At 48.7% G+C, this 15920-nt stretch overlaps 1 protein-coding gene across 6 annotated transcripts in view; it reads left to right on the top strand.

Annotated features, from left to right (window-relative positions):
• The window catches only part of raraa (retinoic acid receptor, alpha a), a 228466-nt gene that overhangs the window by 63851 nt on the left and 148695 nt on the right, over window positions 1-15920 (top strand). The window lies entirely within an intron of this gene.

Raw genomic sequence — 15920 nt, forward strand, 5'->3', positions numbered from 1 at the left:
CGTATATTATTTCAGTGAAAGACAGAACCGTTCTGTATTTTATCTAACAGGTGGCATCCCAAAGTCTAAATATTCTTGTTACATTGCACAACCTTCAATGTATGTCATAATTACGTAAAATTCTGGCAAATTTGTTCGCAATGAGCCAGGCAGCCCAAACTGTTGCATATACCCTGGCAAGAGAAATTACACAATTTCACCTGGTTAATATTGCCTGCTAAACTGGACTAGTAGTTATAAGTAGTAATTATGATTGATTGATTGTTTTTATAAGATAAGTTTAATGCTAGCTAGCAATTTACCTTGGCTTCTACTGCATTCGCGTAACAGGCAGCCTACTCGTGGAGTGCAATGGTTAGAGCGTTGGACTAGTTAACTGTGCGGTTGCACGATTGGAACCCCTGAGCTGACAAGGTGAAGATCTGTCGTTCTGCCCCTGAACGAGGCAGTTAACCCACAGTTCCTAGGCCGTCATTGAAAATAAGAATGTGTTATTAACTGACTTGCCTGGTTAAATAAAAGGTATAAAAAAAGAAAAGAGAAAATCGGAACCCAAAAATACCGATTTCCAATTGTTATGAAAACTTGAAAATCGGCCCTAATTAATCGGCCATTCCGATTAAACGGTCAACCTCTGCTAATTATCCTACTCCTGTCTATACAGAACAAACAAAACAATTAATTGAAGCATGATTTGGCCATTCGCTTCTTTAAGAAAAGTCTGTTGTGGATTGTTTTAAATCGCATTGCCTACAGTCGGAAGGAAAGGCAACGCGCCAATTTGGCCAGATTATTGTTGAGTTGCGACTGTCTGGAAAGTAGAGGCAAGGCAGGCATATCACAATATTTAAAAATACAATCGCAGGAAAACAGTTTGGAAAGCACATGGTTATTGCTGTAAAGAGAAGACAATGAAAAGACTAATCTGTCTTTTAGTTATCAAAATTCTCAACTTAATTGAGCGAACAACAGTATAGCCTATCTTATTGGCACCAGCGGAGCGCATTGGCAACATTCCCGGTGGCTGCGTCCCATTTGACTTCAAAACTGCCCGAGTCACTCCCCTCCTCAAGAAACAAACACTCATCTGACGTCACAAACTATAGACTTGTAGCCATTCTTTCTTTTCCTTCCAAAACACTTGAGTGCTCTCTCTGATCAACTCTCTCGTTGTCTCTCTCTGAACGATCTTCTTGACCCAAACCAGTCAGGCTTCAAGACTGGTCACTCAACCGAGACTGTTCTCCTCTGTGTGATGGAGGCTCTTCTCACTGCCAAAGCTGACTATCTCTCCTTTGTTATCATTCTCCTAGATCTGTCCACTGCTTCAACACTGTGAACAATCAGATCCTCCTTTCCACCCTCTCAGGGCTGGGCGTCTCAGGCGCTGCACACTCTTGGATTGCATCCTACTTGGCAGGCTGCTCCTACCAGGTGACGTGGAGAGGATCTGTGTCTGCAACACCTACTCTCACTAGTGTCCCCCAGGGCTCGGTTATTTGCCCTCTCCTCTCTATACACCAGGTCACTATGCGCCGTCATATCCACAGTCTCTCCTATCATTGCTATGTAGATGACACTCAACTCCCCCCCTTCTGACACCCAGGTTCATGCTCTACAACATCCGTAGAGTACGACCCTACCTTATACAGGAAGCGCTGCAAGTCCTAATCCAGGCACTTTTCATCTCCCGTCTGGACTACTGCAACTCACTTTTGGCTGGGCTCCCAGCTTGTGCCATCAAACCCCTGCAACTTATCCAGAATGCTGCAGCCCTCCTGGTGTTCAACCTTCCCAACCATGCCAAATTCTGGCTTCCAGTCTAAGCCCACATCCGCGACAAGACCATGGTGCTTGCCTACGCAGCAGCAAGAGGAGGAACTACCTTCAGGGTATCCTCAAATCCTACACCCGATCCCGAGCTCTCCATTCTGCCACCTCTATTCTCTTGGCCTTTGAATGCACTAACTGTAAGTAGCTTTGGATAAGAGTGTCTGCTGAATTACTCAAATGTAATTGTCAGTGATTAGAGGGACAATAGATCGCTGAGTACCAGGCCATTAACGACTGGCAGTTAGCAGGTTCGGTTGGCTGCTAAAGACCATCAGCAGCATCAGAGCTTTTGGAGATGCATAGTTACCGTGAATAAACAGTCATGTGGAATTTGACTGTGGATATGAATATGACTGTGGATATGAATATGACTGTGGATATGAATATGACTGTGGATATGAATTTGACTGTGGATATGAATATGACTGTGGATATGAATATGACTGTGGATATGAATATGACTGTGGATATGAATTTGACTGTGGATATGAATTTGACTGTGGTAATATGGTCACCGTAACAGCCCTAGTTGGGACACGCAGACCAATAAGACCTTGTGCAACGTTCTTCCGAATCGTCTGCCTTCCCGCTTCCCCTTTTACACACACACACACACACACACACACACACACACACACACACACACACACACACACACACACACACACACACACACACATAATTGAAATCACTTTAATTGCTCCAGACCTGAAGCTGCTCCTAGATGCGAGCGTCCCAGTAAACAAGCTTCTAAAATAGGCCCTCAGTAATACATGTGACATTTAGGTTGGCAAGCTGGATGTGTTTTTTTGCCCAGCAATAAAAACAACAGCTACGCTAAAACACAGTGGACTGGTAGCCATGTGGTAGCACTTGTCACCCTGTTTAGCGGCGCACTGGTTTGGGTCAGTACACACAAGTAGACAGCGCGCGCGCACACACACGCACACAGTGAAGGCCTAGACTGGTGTAACGCCTCTGCTGTGCTTTGGCACGTCATTGGATCTTTTGTCATTGGAGCTTTAGTTTATTTTTGTATTATACTTCATAGAAATATAAAAATCTGTTGCAAGAAAATTGAGGTTATACAAAACATTTCACGGTGTTTCAACATAACTCCAAGGTTATACAAAACACTTCACCAGGTTTCAACATAAAATCTCCAATGACAAAAGATCCAATGACGCACCCAAGCACAGCAGAGGCCTCTTCCTGTTTTTAGAAAGGCTCAAGCAGATCAAATAATGTAGCCAGACGCATGTCTTACTTAGGTTTAGGCCGTGTGTGTGTGTGAGTGAGACGTGCTCCGGATATAAGGAAATTATTGAATATTAGGAGATGATTGAATGAGAATAATACGACATCCTTTTCAGCCAGCTGTGTCACTGCTCATGAGATTGAAAAATTATGTAACCGTCTCTTGGAGGTGGGAGTGTGTGTGTGTGTGTCAGTGGGTGGGGGAGTGTGTTAGTGGGTGGGGGGAGTGTGTCAGTGGGTGGGGGGAGTGTTGAGTCTAGCTGAAGGGGTTGTGGTTGTGTTCAGCAATATGGACCTGATTAGGAGTGGGCTTTTCCTGCTCAGTGTGACGGGGGCTGGAAGCCCCTCTGCTGTGGAGAGCTGTTGTCCTCTTCCTGGAAGTAATAGATAGCTGGAAGAATGCTTGCTGTCTCTGTGTGTGGAGATGAACGTTCTCTCTCACACACACACACACACACACACACACACACACACACACACACACACACACACACACACAAATGAATGGTATATTAGGGTCTTGCTCTTATAACTAGCCTCTCTAATTCCCAGAAGGGTAACTCCACTCCCAGTACGCAACCGTGTGAGGCAGACGGTCATGCAGAAATTGAAGATTGATGAAATGTTTCAAATGTAGATAGGCCTTCTATTTAGGATTATTTGAGTAGTTGATGGTGTGCTGTTGAATTCTACACAGATGACTCAACTCTTAAGGCAAGCAGGGAGAAATTACCTCTCAAGAAGACATGGCAACCAGGGAGATTCAGAGACGGGCACCGTTCCAATACTCTGGACAAAGATGCCTTTTCTCATTTCCTTTCTTTCCATTCCTTTCCTTTCTTCCCACGTGACTTGACCTAGAAAGACTCAGGGCCCTACTGTGTAACCACTGGTAGATAAATAAAATCATTTCACAGTCTTATCTTGTTAGGCTAGTGGTCGTGAAGGAAAGGAGACGAGATCGGTAAGCTTTTGAAGACTATTGGGACCTAGCCAGAGAGGCAGTGATTGGGTAGTAGAGGGTAGAACTGAGTATAGAGACGTTTTGCTAGTATGGGACTGACTGTGGGGGAAAAACAGCAAAGACCACAACTCCAGACCACAGGAGCACAACCTCAGTGTTTCTCTCTCTCTCGCTCTTTCTTTCTCTGCGTGTCCCTCTTCTCTCACGCCTCTCTCTCTCTCTCTCGCTCCTCTCCCCACTGCCTCTCTTCCTCATGCACACCTTTTCACTGCTGTCTCCTTATTCTCTCGCTCTCTACATTTAGCCTTTAGCTTCACCTCCACACTGGCGCTGTACGGTATGCAAGTGGTGCTTTGTTTTGCCGGAAGTAGCCTTGTCGTTTTTAAAACTTTTGTAGGCTTTTTGACTGTTATTCAATGGGCAAAAACGTAGCGCAATGGATTTTCAGTGGAACAACTTCATAAAAGGCATCTGGCCAAAGTTAATTCAAACACAAATCTAATTGTACATTCAAAAGGTTGGGGGATATGATACAGAAGTAAAGCAGAAGAGGCTGACCCCCCACACCTCTCTGCTCTGCTCTGTTCATATTTCATATGAAGCAATCATTTCCATACGACCAGCTGTGTAAACAGCCGGACCAGCCCTACATGTTTTCTCAGAGAGAAAGGCAGAATTGATGCCGGAAAAACTTGGACACAGTGTGTGTGTGTGTGTGTGTGTGTGTGTGTGTGTGTGTGTGTGTGTGTGTGTGTGTGTGTGTGTGGGCATGTTTTTACTGGATGTGGGCCTGTGTGTGTGTGTGTGTGCATATTTTTACTGGATGTGTGTGTGTGTGTGTGTGTGTGTGTGTGTGTGTGTGTGTGTGTGTGTGTGTGTGTGTGTGTGTGTGTGTGTGTGTGTGTGTGTGTGTGTGTGTGTGTGTGTGTGTGTGTGTGTGTGTGTTTTTAAGCTGGATGTGGACTAATGTTGTCACGATACCAGTATCGCGATACTAAGGTGTAAGGAAGCAAAGTAAACAAAACATGAAACTGACCTAAAACAGTCCTCATGTCGGGAAAAAAACAGCATTAGGTTATCACCCTGAGTCACATTTGTTTATTTTCTTCGCTATAGCACACAGTATTTTAAAAAATAAAACATTTGGCCAAGGAAAATCTGGTATTGTAGTATCGCGATACTGCTATTGTGTGCTTTATAAAAAATGATTTTTAGTTTTTACATTTTTTTTTACATGGAATGTGCTTCCTTCTAAACCATTTGGAGTCTGATGTCAATCGTGATTCTTAATATAGCTTTGTGATTTTTAGTACAGTGGTGTGATTCTAGGAATGGCTGTATGTCAGTGATGCTGACTAGTGGGTGGCAAGATGCTTAGTCTGATGGCTTACTCGGTGTGCCCGTGTGTGCGTGCGTGTGTGCATGTGTTGGTCGTGGATTTGTCAGTGCAGCGGTGTATGTGTGCTCATAGACACATGGCTTTAGGCGGACAGCAGCGCAGAGTGGTGTGTGTGTGTGTGACTAATACGGCAAGAGCTAGGAGAGGAGAGGGCCACCACCCTCGGCACGGACACACACACACGGACACACAGACAGATCATCCCTGAGCCTATTTTTGCAGGTGCATGCTCGCTGGCATTTGAGATAATTAAAGCTTGACCTTTTTGATGGGAGCCAGAAATGTCACGGTTCCTCTCTGCCTCTTCTGTCGACAAGTGTAGTCACCTCCTGTCACCTCTCCGTTCAAGCACACACACACACACACACACACACACACACACACACACACACACACACACACACACACACACACACACACAGGTGTCACGACTCCTACTGAAGGTGGCTCCTCTCCCTGTTCGGGTGGCGCTCGGCGGTCGTCGTCACCGGCCTACTAGCTGCCACCGATCCCTTTTGTTTGTTTTGTCTGTTTAGTTTCACCTGTTCCTTGTTGAGGATGATTAGTTGGGCTATTTAAGCCGGTAGGCCCGCCTGCTCTTTGTGTGAGCTTAACTATTTTTCTCACTGTGTTAGTGTGTGGCGGTATTCTTGGGGAGCGCTATTTTGTCCCTGTGCGTAATAAACTCTATCCTGAACTTTCTGCCTCCTGCACCCGACTCCGCACCCACTACGCCTAGATCGTTACAGCAGGGCTCTACGCTGACATTTTATACAAGTAGCACATGTGCTCCTAAGTTGAAAAAGTTACGAGCACAGAATTAAATTTAGGCGTGCAATGAAAGTATTTGAGGAAGTGTTTTTATGATAAGAAATCACTCAAAATGTATCAACAAAAGTTTTTTTTAGTGTTCTGTGCTCAATCATTTATAATGTACCCTCATGTTTGAGTCATTTAGGTCAGTGGTTCCCAAACTGTGGGTTCCCAAAACCTGTTTTTGCTTTGTCATTATAGAATAATGTGTGTAGATTGATATTTTTTTTAATCCATTTTAGAATAAGGCTGTAACACAACAAAATGCGGATCATATAACCAGTCAGCATCTGGTATCTCCTTTGCGTAGAGTTGACCAGGCTGTTGATTATAGCCTGTGGAATGTTGTCCCACTCTTCAATGGCTGTGCGAAGTTGCTGGATATTGTTGGGAACTGGAACACGCTGTCTTACACATCGATCCAGAGCATTCCAAACATGCTCAATGGGTGACATGTCTGGTGAGTATGCAGGCCATGGAAGAAATGGAAAATGTTCAGCTTCCAGGAATTGTGTACAGATCCTTGCGACATGGGGCAGTGCATTATCATGCTGAAACATGAGGTGATGGCGGCGGATGAATGGCACGACAATGGACCTCAGGATCTCGTCACGGTATCTCTGTGCATTCAAGTTGCAGTATATAAAATCCAATTGTGGAATCATAACCCCACTGCCACCATGGTGCACTCTGTTCTCAACTTTGACATCAGCAAACCACTTGCCCACACAACGCCATACACCTGGTCTGCGGTTGTGAGGCCAGTTGGACATACTGCCAAATTCTCTAAAATGACGTTTGTTGCAACTTATAGTAGAGAAATGAACAGCAACAGCTCTAGTGGACAGTCCTGCAGTCAGCATGCCAATTGCACGCTCCCTCAAAACGTCAGACATTTGTGGCATTTTAGTGGCCTTTTATTGTCTGCACCACAAGGTGCCGCTGTGTAATGGTCATGCTGTTTAATCAGCTTCTTGATATGCCACACCTGTCAGGTGGATGGATTATCTTGACAAAGGAGAAATGCTCACTAACAGTGATGTAAACAAATGTATGCACAAAATTTGAGAATCATTTCTGGGATCTTTTATTTCAGCTAATTAAACATGGGACCAACACTTTACATGTTGAGATTATATTTTTGTTCAGTGTAGTAATGTTCGAGTCACTCAAATATCACATGAATACACATTAGACATGGCAAGATGTATAGAACTGCAATAAAATTAGCTTTAAAACGTAAACATTTCCCAGCACCCCATGACAACATTTTTGAAATTGTAGGAAATAAGCTTTGAACCTGCAGAATGTTCTCTCAGCCAACAAGAGGGGTGTGAACCGTTTGTCATGAACAGTGCTCGTGTCAATAGAAATAGACGTTAGATGTTCCCCAGTGCTGAAACTGGGTCTGAGTGAAAAAGTTTGGGAACCCCTGACTTAGGTGAGACAAAAATTGTTCAGCTGTCCCTTTAAACGGTCGGGACGCTACCATTGTAACGGTGGGATTCACGTCTGTCTGTGAGAGATGAAATTCTCCGTCTCTCTTCACTAGCAGTTGAGGTACCTCCAACTAACATTGAAAAACAACCTAGTTGTCACGAGTCCGACCGAGGGTGTTTCCCCTTCCCGGGCGGTTGGCGCTCGGCGGTCGTCGTCACCGGCCTATTAGCTGCCACTGATTGTTTTTCCTCTCCCTCCTTGTATGTTTAGTGGTAGCACCTGTTCATGATTAAATCAGCTAATTAGTTTGTCTTTATTAGACAGCCGGCCCACCTGGTTGTTGTGCGGGATTATTGCAGTGTAACCTTCGGCTCTGTTGTTAGAAGTACGTGTTAGTGCCTGGTCGTTACGTTTTCTGTTGTACATTCTCATTCCCTGTGTTTGGGGCCGTTACTATTGTGAGCACCCTGGGATGCGTTGGCGCTATTAAAGACGCACAGCTTTGCACTCACTGTCTCCTGCGTTTGACTCCACACACCTACGACACCTGAAGTGTTACAGAATCCCGCACCCGAATCAAATCGAATGGAGTCAGCAGGAGCAGCAGCCAACCCTCTCCCATCGATGGAGGAACGGGTTCTCCACCACACCACCATTCTCCATCGGATCGGATCCGCGATGGATCAAGTGATGGAGAGAATGGACCGATGGGAGAGGAGTGGTCTCCTCTCTCCACCTTCGGCACCCCGACTCCGGTCTCCCCATCACTCGACTCCAGCACCCTTCGTCTGACGCTACCGAGGGCTTATGATGGAGCGGCGGCGGGTTGCCAGGGGTTTCTGCTTCAGCTGGAGCTATACCTGGCCACCGTTAGACCCCCTCCCTCAGGAGCGGAGAGGGTGAGTGTCCTCATCTCCTGCCTCACGGGTCGTGCTCTGGAGTGGGTGAACCCAGTCTGGAATGGCCCAGACTCAGCGCGGGAGCACTACCCAGAGTTTTCCTGCCGCTTCCGTGCCGTATTTGATCACCCTATAGACGGCCGAGCGGTGGGAGAACGACTTTTTCATCTCAGGCAGGAGAGGAGGAGCGCCCAGGATTACGCGCTGGAGTTCCGGACCTTGGCAGCCGGATCTGGGTGGAACGACAGGGCCCTTATGGACCACTACAGGTGTGGTCTCCGAGAGGACGTCCGCCGGGAGTTAGCGTGTCGGGACACCACTCTGTCACTGGATCAGCTGATTGACATGTCCATTCGACTGGACAATCTGCTGGCTGCCCGCGGGCGTTCAGAGAGGGTCCTGTGCGTTCCACCACCCGGCCCCTCCGCTCCCATTCCGATGGAGTTGGGAGGGGCTGCGCCGAGGGGTACCGGAGGAGGAGGCCTTCCCTGCACCAACTGTGGTCGGAGAGGACACACGTCTGATCGGTGCTGGGGGGGTCCGTCTGGGAGTAGAGATGGCAGGCGGAACGCTTCTCGGTCACCCCAGGTGAGTCGGCATCAGACTCACCCAGAATCCCTTGTTGGCCATATGTTTGTCTTAATCTCTTTCCTTCACTTTTTCCCTCTTCCCAGCATAGGGCGCTAGTCGATTCAGGCGCAGCTGGGAACTTTATGGATCGCGGACTCGCCCTTAAGTTAGGGGTTCCGCTGGTGCCGATAGATTCTCCTTTCCCCGTGCACTCCCTAGATAGCCGGCCATTAGGGTCAGGGATGGTCGGGGAGACCACGGTCCCACTGGACATGGTGACGCAGGGGAATCATAGGGAGCGTATCAGTTTTTTTATTATTGATTCGCCTGCGTTTCCAGTGGTGCTGGGGACTCCCTGGCTGGCCCGGCACAATCCTAAAATTTCGTGGAGACAAGGGGTTCTCCAGGGGTGGTCAGAGGAGTGTTCTGGAAGGTGTTTGGGAGTTTCCATCGGTGCCACGTCGGTGGAGAGTCCAGACCAGGGTTCCACGGTGTGCATTCCCCCAGTATGCCGATTTGGCAATCGCTTTCAGTAAAGTGAAAGCGACTAAATTACCACCTTATCGACCGGGAAGGGATTGTACGATAGATCTCCAGGTAGACGCTGCGCTTCCCAAGAGTCATGTGTACCCGCTGTCCCAGGAGGAGACGTTGGCAATGGAGACATATGTCACGGAGTCGCTGGGACAGGGGTACATTCGGCCCTCCATTTCACCCGTCTCCTCGAGTTTCTTTTTGTGAGGAAAAAGGAGGGAGGTTTGCGTCCGTGTATCGATTATAGAGGTCTAAACGCCATCACAGTGGGGTATAGTTACCCTCTACCTCTCATCGCTACGGCGGTGGAATCGTTCCACGGAGCGCAGTTCTTCACAAAACTGGATCTCAGGAGCGCGTATAGTCTGGTGCGTATTCGGAAGGGAGACGAGTGGAAAACCGCATTTAGTACTACATCCGGCCACTATGAGTACCTCGTCATGCCGTATGGGTTAAAGAATGCTCCAGCCGTTTTCCAATCCTTTGTAGACGAGATTCTCAGGGACCTGTGCGGTCAGGGGTGGTTGTTTATATCGATGACATTCTGATCTACTCGGCCACTCACACCGCGCATGTGTCTCTGGTGCGCAAAGTGCTTGGAAGACTGCTGGAGCATGACCTATACGTCAAGGCTGAGAAATGCGTGTTCTCTAAACGAGCCGTCTCTTTTCTGGGATATCGCATTTCCACCTCGGGGTGGTGATGGAGGGTGAACGCATTAGGGCCGTGCGTAATTGGCCGACTCCAACCACGGTAAAGGAGGTGCAGCGGTTTTGGGTTTTGCCAACTACTACCGGAGGTTTATCCGGGGTTTTGGCCAGATAGCGGCTCCCATTACCTCACTGCTGGGGGGGGGCCCGGTGCGATTGCAGTGGTCAGCACAGGCGGACAGGGCATTCAACAAGTTGAAGGCGCTGTTCACTGAGGCGCCCGTGTTGGCGCATCCGGATCCCTCTCTAGCATTCATAGTGGAGGTGGACGCGTCCGAGGCTGGGGTGGGTGCCGTGCTATCACAGCGCTCGGGTACGCCACCAAAACTCCGCCCCTGCGCTTTCTTCTCAAGGAAGCTCAGCCCAGCGGAGCGTAACTATGATGTGGGGGACCGGGAGTTGCTAGCGGTGGTTAGAGCTCTGAAGGTGTGGAGACACTGGCTTGAGGGGGCTAAGCACCCTTTTCTCATCTGGACCGACCACCAGAATCTGGAGTATATTCGGGCTGCAAGGAGACTTAACCCACGTCAGGCAAGGTGGGCCATATTCTTCACCCGGTTCCGGTTTACTTTGTCTTATAGACCGGGCTCCCAGAACGTGAGGGCTGACGCACTGTCCCGCCTTTACGACACCGAGGATGGGTCCACCGAACCTACTCCCATCCTTCCCGCCTCTAAGCTGGTAGCCCCAGTGGTATGGGAGGTGGACTCGGACATCGAGCGGGCGTTACGGGCTGAACCCGCGCCTCCTCAGTGTCCAGCGGGGCGAAGGTACGTGCCGCTTGATGTTCGGGACAAGCTGATTCGGTGGGCTCACGTCCTACCCTCCTCGGGTCACCCTGGGGTGACGAGGACAGTGGGGAGCCTTCAGGGGAGGTATTGGTGGCCTACGTTGGTTAAGGACGTTAAGGGTTATGTCTCCTCTTGCTCAGTGTGCGCTCAGAGTAAGGCTCCTAGGCACCTTCCTAGAGGGAAGCTACAACCCCTCCCGTTCCACAGCGGCCATGGTCACATCTGTCCATAGATTTCCTGACCGATCTTCCGCCGTCTCAGGGGAACACCGCGGTTCTAGTGATTGTGGATCGGTTTTCTAAGTCCTGCCGTCTCCTCCCGTTGCCCGGTATCCCTACAGCCCTGCAGACTGCGGAGGCATTATTTACCCATGTCTTTCGGCACTACGGGGTGCCGGAGGACATCGTTTCTGATCGGGGCCCCCAATTCACGTCTCGGGTATGGAGAGCGTTCATGGAACGTTTGGGGGTCTCTGTCAGCCTGACCTCCGGTTATCACCCGAGAGTAATGGGCAGGTGGAGAGATTGAACCAGGAGGTGGGTAGGTTTCTGCGGTCGTATTGCCAGGATCGGCCAGGGAGTGGGCACGATACATTCCCTGGGCTGAAATGGCTCAGAACTCACTACGCCACTCCTCTACTAACGTGTCCCCTTTTCAGTGTGTGTTGGGATACCAGCCGGTCCTGGCACCATGGCATCCGAGCCAGACCGAGGCTCCTGCGGTGGAGGAATGTGTACAGCGCTCCAAGGAGACCTGGAGGGCCGTCCAGGAGTCTCTACGACAAGCGAGTGGACGGCAGAAGAGGAGTGCTGACCGCCACCGCAGTGAGGCCCCGTGTTTGTACCGGGGGACAGGGTCTGGCTCTCGACCCGAAACCTACCTCTCCGCTTGCCCTGCCGGAAGCTGGGTCCGCAGTGTGTAGGGCCCTTTAAAGTCCTGAGGAGAATAAACGAGGTGTGTTATCGATTACAACTCCCTTCCTATTATCGAATTAACCCCTCGTTTCATGTGTCTCTCCTCAGGCCGGTGGTAGCTGGTCCCCTGCAGGACAGTGAGGTACCGGAGGTCCCTCCCCCTCTGGACATCGAGGGGACCCCGGCGTACACGATCCGGGCCATTCTGGACTCAAGACGCCGGGTGAGGGGCCTGCAGTACCTCGTGGACTGGGAGGGTACGGTCCGGAGGAGAGGTGCTGGGTACCGGTGAGGGACATCTTGGATCCATCCATGTTGAGGGATTTCCATCGCCTCCATCCGGATCGCCCTGCACCTCGTCCTCCGGGGCGACCTCGAGGCCGGTGTCGGCGCTGCGGGAGCCGCGCGTCAGGAGGGGTACTGTCACGAGTCCGACCGAGGGTGTTTCCCCTTCCCGGGCGGTTGGCGCTCGGCGGTCGTCGTCACCGGCCTATTAGCTGCCACTGATTGTTTTTCCTCTCCCTCCTTGTATGTTTAGTGGTAGCACCTGTTCATGATTAAATCAGCTAATTAGTTTGTCTTTATTAGACAGCCGGCCCGCCTGGTTGTTGTGCGGGATTATTGCAGTGTAACCTTCGGCTCTGTTGTTAGAAGTACGTGTTAGTGCCTGGTCGTTACGTTTTCTGTTGTACATTCTCATTCCCTGTGTTTGGGGCCGTTACTATTGTGAGCACCCTGGGATGCGTTGGCGCTATTAAAGACGCACAGCTTTGCACTCACTGTCTCCTGCGTTTGACTCCACACACCTACGACACCTGAAGTGTTACACTAGTGTATGAGCAAAATGATGTAAATGCCAAGAAAAACAGGGACAAAGTCACACTTTAGTAGACTTTCGGGTAAATTCAGCCAGCTTCTATGCCTGTGCGCTTCTAAAAATGTCACATTGCTCCACGAGGTGGGATAGCTGTATGGTTTTTGTGATTAGCTACCAGCTATAAAACAAAACGGAAGAAATACTTTGAAAATACCCACAACAGCATTTTTCTTGCTATAGAAAACAATTCGCACATGTGCACATACTTGACTTTTTCAGATCTCACACATCTATGTTTAGGCGCATATGCATGTAAAATGGTCGCACTGTAAAGCCCTGGGAGGGCCCGCTCAGTCTTAGCCCTCCCCCTTGTCCAGTGTCTTTCCTTCCTCCCCAGCCAAACGCTGCCAGCTACAGTACAGCCACGTTGTACTGTAATGTTCTGTCACTGTCCTGGGGGATGCTGCCATGACATACCTAATGTGCATTGTAATTGGGGACATGACTTTTCACGCATAGTGTGTGCTTGCTTCTGCACAGACACAGAAGCGTGTGCGCGCACCGACACACCTACACACAATTGATCCGGTATGTATATGCCTTCCCCTGTACCCACCCACCACAACCCTCCCCTCGTAAACGTTTTAGTGCTTTGTGCTGCTGCCGCAGCCGCTCTGTACTATGTGTGCCAAGCCATATTCACTCTACTGTATCTTTTCTATGGAGCAGCTGATGTTGTCATTGTGCAAAGGTGACTCTGTTTCATGAGATGATATTTGACCCCCCCTACTGTGCCTGAGTTGACCATCATCAGGACTCTGTTTTCTTTAGACCTTTCACCTCTGGGTGCTTTGTTGTAGAAACCGAGGCATGTTGCAGACAGCCAGTGTTGTATAATGGTTGTAATGGCTCAGCAACCTTCGCTGACCTCTTTCACACTTAGCTTAAGCTACAGCTGTGTAGTGGAAAACACAGTACTCTACGTGCTTGCGGATTTTCCCGATTTTCCCAAGAGAAGAACATTGTGTACCAGACTCGCTGATCTTCAGGGGCAGGCTAATCTTCTTAGCATGTTAGCATAGCGTTAGCCTACTGTAGGGTTTGTAGACCGTCTCTTAGACTATAGGTTGGTCTAGGACAGTAGGGCTAGTTTCATTGAACTGTGCTAGCGTTAGCGCCACTTTAGCGTCATCATGCGGTCGGGGTCAACCAGCCAAAGAACCCCTGTTCACCCCCTCTTGTTTTCCAGGGCCATAGCTCGTGTTTGTCTCTTCACTGACGTTGACCTTTTTACTCTGAATGTGTGTGTGTCTACATGCGTATGCCTTTGCCATTCCCTGCAGACATGTTACGAACGCAGCCCTCACCTAACCCCCTCTGCCCATCGAAGCTTTTCCATTATTCATTCAGCATCGGCTGTCAGATCCTCTTAAAGTCACTGGCTCCTGCGACTACATAACCTCCGACCTGCATTCTCCCTACGCGCGCGCACACACACACACACACACACACACACACACACACACACACACACACACACACACACACACACACACACACACACACACACGTGTCAGTGCAGCACAGGCACAAGAAGTGATCCATAATGTTTGCTTAGTGCGGCTCTCATCCTCTCTCCTAACAGATCAGATACAGTCCCTTAGGACTCAGCTTCTAAATGCACTTGAGATACACTGAAAGAAGGACACTGAAAGAAGGACACTGAAAGAAGGACACTGAAAGAAGGACACTGAAAGAAGGACAAACAGAAGTCTAAAAAAATAAATATAGGATGGATAAATGGATGTCAGAGAGAGATGTCTAACTAGATAGAGGCTTTAAAAAAAAGTACCCATCATTAGAGAGCCCTTTTGAAGGTCCCAGTATCCCCATCCACTCGTGAGTGTACATGCGTGTGTTTCTATTCCAGGGTTAGTCATCCATTCGATCACTCTGCAGGCTGACGGCACAAGGACGTTCAGTATGATCATCTTGTAGGGCTCCAACCATCCTCCGCAGCACTGACCTTTATATAGAACACATTACATGGGATTGCAAGGAGAGTGGGGCTGCCAGGGTTGGGTTATATATTTTTTCAAAGGCAAGTCAGCTAAGAACAAATTCTTATTTACAATGACGGCCTACGAACAGTGGGTTAACTGCCTTGTTCAGGGGCAGAACGACAGATTTTTACCTTGTTAGCTCGGTGGTTTTATCTTGCAACCTTTCGGTTACAAGTCCAACGCTCTAACCACTAGGCTACCTGCCGGGTTATACATGGTTGGGTTATACATGGTTGGGTTATACATGGTTGGGTTATACATGGTTGGGTTATACATGGTTGGGTTATACATGGTCAATTGAGGGAGAAGGAAGGAGTGGAGGGGAGGTGCATGTGAGCGTGTGCGTGCGTGGATAGTAAACGAAGGAAAATTCGGGCAAGTGGGGACGTTTTGCCGGTCCCCACAAGGAAATAGCTATTTTGGGGCTTAGGTTTAGAGTTCCAGGTAGAGTAAGGTTTAGTTTTGGGGCCAGGTTAAGGGTTAATGTTATAATTGCAAAATGGTTTTCTAATGATCAATTACCCTTTTTAAAATGATAAACTTGGATTAGCTAACACAACGTGCCATTGGAACACAGAAGTGATGGTTGCTGATAATGGGCCTCTGTACGCCTATTTAGATTACTCAGCCGTTTCCAGCTACAATAGTCATTTACAACATTAACAATGTCTACACTGCGATAGCGGAGGACCCTGCGTGGTACAGGGATTACGTGTGCTCAATTACACTTCTCCTGTCCGCAGAACACTGTTATGATGTGTGATTGCATGTGTTTGAAAATCCTGAACGGCTGTCACTGTGGCTTTGCTTTTGTGAGAATGAATCCGTGTACATATATTTTTAAGAGTGAATGCATGCGTGTTTTACAATTCTACACGGAGTTGATTTGTACGCATTGGTGAATATGTTTGTGCTA

This window comes from Oncorhynchus keta, chromosome 3, assembly GCF_023373465.1.
Source record: "Oncorhynchus keta strain PuntledgeMale-10-30-2019 chromosome 3, Oket_V2, whole genome shotgun sequence".
Taxonomy (NCBI): domain Eukaryota; kingdom Metazoa; phylum Chordata; class Actinopteri; order Salmoniformes; family Salmonidae; genus Oncorhynchus; species Oncorhynchus keta.